Raw genomic sequence first — 8269 nt, 5'->3', positions numbered from 1 at the left:
ATACCAAAACTTGTGGGCCCAGAAACTCAATTTTCCTAATCGAATTTCACAAATATAATTTTTGCGAACCCAGCTTTGCTGGGATGAAATAGATCTAAAATTTTCTGGCGTTCTCCGTAGATATAAAATTTTTCCCGTTTCGAGTTCGGATGCAAAAGTTATGACTGTTTTAAGGAAGCTGCTCGAATCAGGGATTTAGTGGACACAAGATGCAAACCGATGGTGATACGGAATAGCGGCGGGTGAAGGGATCAACACAAGCTAGAAAAGAACACAATCTAAACCAGCAACAAGACTTTGACCTAGGACACAAACTCAACAAAGCGAACTCTGAAACTAAAATATGCAAAGGCTATGGCGCGGAAGGTTCTAGGACAGGAAAAACGAGTATGTCACTGGACTATGGGACGAATGCGAAACACTCAAACTAGGGAATAACAAGTGAACCTGACGGTATACCTTAGCTCTGATACCACTTAATGGGGACGGAAGATCGGGATCCCCGTCCCCATTAGGTAGCGCGCTCGCCGCAGCGTCGTCGACGCTCGTGGCAGGCTCCCAGCACTGCGGTGGCGCCTGCAGGTCTGGGGCGGTGCCGCACTAGGCTGTGGCTGCCGCGATGCTGCGCTTGGAGATGGTGGATGAATTTGGGGGGAGTGGTGGTCAAAATCCCTATCTCAGCCTGATTCCTAATTTGGGAGTGGATGAATTTGCAGGCAAGTCTCCGGGGCATGCACCAGAGTCACCAAGAAGAGGGACCTCGAGATGCATGGCATGAATGCTTCCGATTTCGATGCCACAAAGAGCAGGTGTGAATTGGTGCTAATTATCCTGCCTCCTTTTCATTCTTACTTGTGTCTAGCCTGCTTTTTTTGGTGCTTAAACATTGATGGTTCATCAGCCAGAAGTGTTTCTGAATAATGAATCAAATATAAGGGTAGAAACAACGTAAATCGTCAATTATTTGTTCAATTCACCTGTACGAACAAGTAAGCAGGTCGGAATCCCCTCCTATAGCCCACTAAGCGTTTCTGACTAATTATTCCCTTTATGATAGGAATCCCACTGGCATACTTGCCTTTTTTTATTTTGGGAGCATCTGGTAGGATTTGCACTATAGCTGTTTAGACCATGTTAGCATGTGTCCAAACATTTTTTAATACAACAGATACTCTTCTCTGTTAAATGAACTTAGCAGTTTTGCACCAGTTAATATAGCTGCACAAATAACCTAATGACAAAAATTCTTGTGATTGGCCGGTGAAAAAAAAACCGTTCAGAAAAAGGGAAGAAAAATACGCCAAAGGAATTCCTGTCAATGGATACTCATTCTTTGGTGTTCACTAGCTAATTAGAAATATATTGCAAGTAAGACTTGTCCAATGTCAAGTTGCCATTTGACCAACTTGTCCAATGTCAAGTACTCAAGCAACATGGTCACCTCGCTCCTGCATTTCCCACCATTTCTTGTCCATGTGATTCCTACCACCTTTCATGAATCAAAATGTCTAATAGATGACAGCTCAAAGGAATTATGTTTGGCGTGTCTGTTGGGACTATGGTAACTGATGTTCCTTTGGATTTTTGACAAGTGATGTACTGAATTTTGATAGGTCGCAGCACCTCAGTTTCTCGGCGTCGACCAGCACACGCCGCCGCCGTCGGACGGGCCGCTGGGCTGTCTTCAGGTTCAGGGTGGTCGATCTATTAGGTTGTGGAGGCTTCATCCTTATGCTGCTGCTCAAAATTTCTTGTTTTTGTCAGCTTATCTATTATGATTCATACGTACTCCCTTAGGGTTCAGGATGATCATGCTAGCGAGGATGAGGAATACGAGAACCTTAAGCAGGGAATCACATTGTTCTTCCTGGCAACATAAGAATTGGTTGTATGTTATTAAGTAAAAGCCTAGGGAAAGTATGAATTTTGTTTTTAGTGAATTGCCAACATATCTGGTTGTTGTCATTGTAGTTATGCTGATTGAGAGCCAACTGAAAAATGCAGTGAGGCTTTATAAATGGTTCTCAGAGGTTGGACTACAAATTCATTTTTAATAATTTTTATGGATGCACATGTGTATGGGTCTTTTGTACTACATATTGATTGCCTCTTTTTTGGTTTGGCTGCAGCATGTAGAAGAATGGAGGGGAGGTTGAACGGAAGGAGTTGGTCACTGTATTTGGGTGAGAAAATAATGCTTCTGCTGTGTTCTGAAGAAGTGGATTTACTAAATTGAGATGGCCATATAAAACCCTTTTGTTATATTACCTTTCCTTTTAGTATTGAAATTGAGTTACTATAGGAGATCAGATTGAGGCCTGAAATATAAATCATGAAAACTAAGACCTGAGATATACATCCCATTATCCTTTCCTGTAATCTGAAATTGAGAACTGAAGTCATAATAACCTGCAACCTGATCATTGCAAGGTTTTTGATATTGGCCAATTTAGTTACTCTAGTGCTGGTTTTTTATCATTGCAATTTATTTTGATATTGTTCAAGAGTTTTTATTCATTGGAAGGGCTTGTGCTTGTGAGTAAATCTACTGATTTACCTAACCATTCACCCAAAATGGAAAAGGACGTGATTTTTAAAAAAGATTCTTTTTAGTGAACTACAGAACCAGCTATCAAATTGAATTAGCACATGGACTCATGCTATAATTTCTATATGCTTTTTTAGACACATGGGAAAAATTGTGATAAATGTATGCGACTGAGGTTACATTGGTGCTTTGACAGGTTCAAAGTGATGATCAAGGTCATATTTTCTGCAATTTTGGAACAGTTCCCTAAATTATGTATGCACATATCTATAACATGGAAGAGATATTTTCTGAAAAGTTGCTTAAATACAGAATTAAGCATCCTATCAATTTTTTCAGAGCCAATCTCAACCTATATCCTTTCAATTATTTCTCTAGACTCTACGTCTTACTGTTGCAGGAAATGAGAGAAGGTTGGAAATGTATAGCAACTTTTCGTTTGCCATCATTTCTCATACACATGTTTGATCCAATCTTGGTAGCATGTTTTTTTATAACTATCTTGGTAGCATGTTGATCTTTGGTTAAACTTCCATGTGCTTCCTTGATTTTGGAACGGATGGTTTGCAACATTTCATTTATTGCTGCCAATTTTTATTTTTAGGACTTTTCAGGTGGTGAGTAGTTGTTAATATAACCTATTTCCCAAGTTTGTGTTGTAATTTCTTCAGCCTTGATCTGGAAGGTAGTCATTCTACCTGTGACTATTGTGATAACTTTTAGATGTAACAATATATATAGGCTACCAATTATGATAACTAATAATATTTTGAAAGTTTATACCTTTGTGCTGAATCTTATGATTAGTCTTTTTTTAGGCAAAAGGAGTCTTATAATTAATCTGACTATGTTGACATGCCCATACCTTTGGTGCCTTAATATTTGAGCATCGGTACTGAAAGTTTTTTGTTCACTGAAATAATGGCTCACTTGCATCAGTATTGATATTTCAGTTGACTCTAGTTGATTTTTGGGAATCAGTAGAACACATGTTCATATTTATATGATTGCCTGATCAGGATATTATTTTTTCCCGTTTCACTCAAACCATTTTGGTGTTCTTACAGTAATTTTCTTTTGTTTTCCCATATAGCGCTTGTGTGCTAAAGTCGAACAGGTCTGACTTCTGAGCTGCCTTGAAGCCAAATGCAGTTCTTGCTATTCTGCAAGTTTTGTATTTAGCAGAAGTGAAATAATGTTGTGACATCAGTGGCACCACCGGAAGCTTCAGTTCTAGCTGACATAGGTGAAAGCATTAAGCATTCATTATTTCTTTCCTCTTTTAAAGACAAGATAATAATATGAATGTCGTGTTTTATGTTTTTAAGGTAGCAGAAAAAAAAGGGTTGAACAGAAACATGTGCCGTTGAGCAGAGCAGGAGGTGTTTGGAATCAGTTTCATAGCTTGTCCTTTGATATGGACAGAGATCAGGCAAAAGAGACTTCACACATAAAAATAACTTCGGTCAAGGTAGGCACCACTGGATAAGACTTATGCTCTTACATATAATTTCTATTCTCCATGCAAACTTGTTTTCATAGCTTCATGGTACTCTTTTCCAATTACTACCTCATGTAAGAAGTAATCATTTCATCGAGGATTTTTTGAGGAGGGTGAAAAACAAAGTCTAGGTTGTAAGAGTTATATGGGCTATGCCATATGTCATTAAGTGAATGAAGGGGCATTTGGAATTGTAGTATATACTGACAAAGGGCTTCCTATATTGTCATCATCAATTTGAGGTATGAAGAAAAGGCCTTGTGATTTCGTTTATAGAGTGAATTTTAATTTAGCTTGTGCGGATAGTATTTATTGCAGTGATTATGAACATTTCACAGTTCTAACATGATCTTCATTGCTACGATGCGTTTTTTGACAGGATGCGGTTTCTGAGAATAACTTTCCCCAATAATGCTTATGGATGCTGTTGGGATGGATGAATGTGCCATTGGAACATGGCCTCAGCATACAAGGTTTCACTCACACGATGCTGCTTGAATGGAGCTCAGTCTCACAGAGTTCAATGCTAGGTGCTGAAGTCATATAGCAATTGTGTATGATTATTCTAAATTTCTTTTAGAAGGAATGTATATCTGCTTGTCTTATGTGAAATAATTAAAAATGGAGTAAGCTATCAATACATTTGACTTACTATTGTTTGAGCTGGAAAAAATTTAAGGCTTAGTGCATCTTATGCTTATTAGTGCACTATTAGTGCTCTGTTTTATTAAGAACAACTAAAATTGACTAGCTCAATTTAGCTGTCAAGTACTACTATAATTTAAATGTCAACGTCGGTATTTAATTTTACAGTATTGTTATCTTATCGTGTGATCCGTGTGTTTTTAGTACAAAAGTTTGGTTATCCCGTAGCAAGGTATATATAAAAATAGGAATAGCGCTTTCCGTGACAAAAAGGGAAATGATTGGCTCAGAAACACGTGTAATTCTACTTGTGCATGCCACAGCCAAGGCAGAATTAGATTTTACGTAGCAATATGCCTTGAAGATTAGTAATTATGTGCAAGATTAAAGCTTTTAAATTTGTCCTTTGCGTAAGATACATTAGAGATCCTAATTGGTTAGTGCACTGCCAGGCAGATGCCAGCTAGGCATCCAATCCTGGCCCTAGGCGTCCAAAATCGGACGCTTGGGAGCCCTGCCTGGGCCAGGCAACTCTGGCCAGGAGCAAACCAAACAGGGGTATCGCCTAGGTGGGAGGATATGGTGGAGAGACTGCTCTTTGTTGGATTTAATTGGAATTGACCAATTATATTTGGCAATTAAATCAAAAGAAATTTCAAGGTTAGGATTAATGCTAGGTGAAACTCATGATGTGTTATATCCATTAGTGGGATGTTTTAAGGTGGGTTAGTGATTGATTAGTGAGTTACTAGTAACGGACAATTGATATGTGAGTTACTAGTAACAAATGTGGTCTTTATGCCATTATCAATCAGGTTGACTAGTGGGTTACTAGTAACAAACAATTTATTTGCCAGTTACCAGTAACATACATGGTGTTCATGACTATTATCAACCACTACGTCTCTCTCTTCGAGTCCCTGGAAGGGTACATAAGGCGGCGCTCTCCTCCTGTCCGGGAGCGCATGACACACAACCATGCCTCACCAATTCACTGTTGAGTTGTTCTCTGCCATCTCCGTCCTAGTTCCTGCGCGCACAGGAATAGGGAGAGCAGACCTCCGAAACTGGCACCGTTCGCGAGTTCATCTGCTCAGGTGAAGACCGACAATTAGGTTTTTGAGGAGCGTCTTCCACGTGACTGCTCGATCCATCCACAACTTTCTCTACTTCCCGGCGGCGGCGACTTGCGTAGTGATCGGCACTGCAACTCACCTGCACGGCATCGAGCGGGACGACTACATCGACAACTGCCATGTCAACTAGTGTCGGCTCTGGTGCCGCTGGGTATGCTGTCATTGCAACCCGTCCTTTGTTTTCAGTGATTAAAATCATGATTATTAGTATCATGTACATGTTCGTTGCACTTATATCACACATGCACATGTCTGATGTCACAAACTTGTTATTAATATTTTTCTGGATTAAATTGGTACTGAAATTGCCTAATATTCTAACAATCCGAAAACCTGATAGACATTTTTCGGTAGTTGGCTTTGCGGGTATGATGAAACCAAATATTTTTGAGGGCACATGTTACAAGAGGTGGCGTCAGAGATGCATATTATGGTTAACTGCTATGCATTGCTACTTTGTTGCCGAACCTAGATCAGTTGGACCGCATACTCTTGAGGAGGAGCGTGCGTTCCAAGATGCTGATACTATGTTCAAGGGGGCAATAATTAGCGTGCTAGGAGACTCCATAGTAGATGCATATGACTCTACAAACTGGTAAAGAGATGTGGGATGCACTTTAGGCCAAATATGGGGTGTCTTACGCCGGTAGTGAGTTGTATGTCATAGAACAATTTCATGACTACAGGATGGTCGATGACTGTTCTGTAGTAGAACAAGTTCATGAGATACAAACACTAGTAAAAGAACTCGAGAATTTTGGTACTGTGCTGCCAGAGAAGTTTGTGACGGGCTGCATTATTGACAAGCTACCACAGACTTGGACGGATTTTGCTACTTCTCTAAAACATAAGAGACAGGAGTTCGGTATGGCTGACCTCATTGGCTCTTTGGATGTTGAAAAGAAGGCGAGAGATAAGGATGTTCGTGGCAAGAAAGTTGTTGAGGGAAGTTCTAGTGCCCTTGTGGTGCTGAAAAATCCTCAAAATTCCCGCAAGAAGAAATTCAAGCAAGAACTCAAACAAAAGACCACTACTCCTTTTAAGAAGAAAAAGAGCAAGGAGAAAGGCAATTGCTACACCTGCGGCAAACCTGGACATTATGCTAAGGATAGCGAGGAGAGAAAATAGAGGCCTAAGAAAAAGTCTGCAAACATGATTAGGAACATCGAGGTACGGTAATTTATTATCTACAATTCTTTTAGTTTGTCGTTCACCTGATTGGTGGGTTGACATAGGCGCCAATATTCATGTGTGTGTTGACATTTCCTTGCTTTCTTCTTATCAGGTCGGGCAGACTTCCTCCTTGTTGATGGGGAATGGAGCGTGCACTGCTGTTTGTGGTGTTGGTACGGTCAATCTGAAGCTTACTTCAGGAAAGACCGTGCAACTGAAGAACGTGCAGCAAATCCTCTCAGTAAGGAAGAATTTAATTAGTGGTTCGTTGCTATGTTGAGATGGCTATAAACTTGTGTTTGAGTCTAATAAGTGCATACTTTCAAAGTGTGGAACCTTTGTAGGTAAAGGCTATGAGAGCGGAGGCTTGTTCCGCTTGTCTTTAACGGATGCTTGTTTTAATTATGTGAACCATGTGAGCCATGATAATGAGACAAATATTTGGCATTCACGTCTCTGTCATATAAATTTTGGTTGTATGACTCGCTTAGCTAGTATGAATTTAATCCTAAAATTTGATTTGGTCAAAGGTTCTAAATGCCACGTTTGCGTGCAATCGAAGCAACCTCGCAAGCCTCACAAGGAACATGCTTATGTTGAAACCCATGTGGAAAATCATGAGGAGGATAATAATATAGTCACTCAAAAGAGTAAGAGATAAAGGACTACAAAGTCTTTTGGTGAAGACTATATTATATACCTCATTGATGACACTCCTAAAACCATAGAAGAGACATATTCATATCTTGACGCTGACTTATGGAAGGAAGCTATTCAGAGTGAGATGGACCCTATTATATCTAATGGAACTTGGGAGGTGGTCGATCGTCCTTATGGGTGCAAACCTGTGGGATTAAATGGGTATTCAAGAAAAAGCTTAGGCCTGATGGTACAATTAAGAAGTACAAGACGATGCTTGTGGCTAAGGGTTATACCCAGAAAGAAGGCGAAGATTATTTCGATACTTATTCACCAGTTGCCCGTCTAACGACCATATGAGTGTTACTTTCCTTGGCTGCCTCATATGGTCTTCTCATTCATTAGATGGATATTAAGACAACTTTCTTAAATGGAGAGCTTGAAGAGGAGATCTATATGGATCAGCTTGATGGATTTGTAGCAAATGGTCCAAAGGGAAAGGTGTGTAAACTATTGAAATCTTTATATGGCCTAAAGCAAGCACCTAAGCAATGGCACAAGAAGTTTGATAGAACCTTGATATCAGCCAGCTTTGTTGTGAATGAAAGTTGATTTATTATCCGTATG

This window comes from Miscanthus floridulus, chromosome 13 (assembly GCF_019320115.1).
Source record: "Miscanthus floridulus cultivar M001 chromosome 13, ASM1932011v1, whole genome shotgun sequence".
In the NCBI taxonomy this organism is placed as follows: domain Eukaryota; kingdom Viridiplantae; phylum Streptophyta; class Magnoliopsida; order Poales; family Poaceae; genus Miscanthus; species Miscanthus floridulus.
This window is presented reverse-complemented; position numbering follows the sequence as displayed.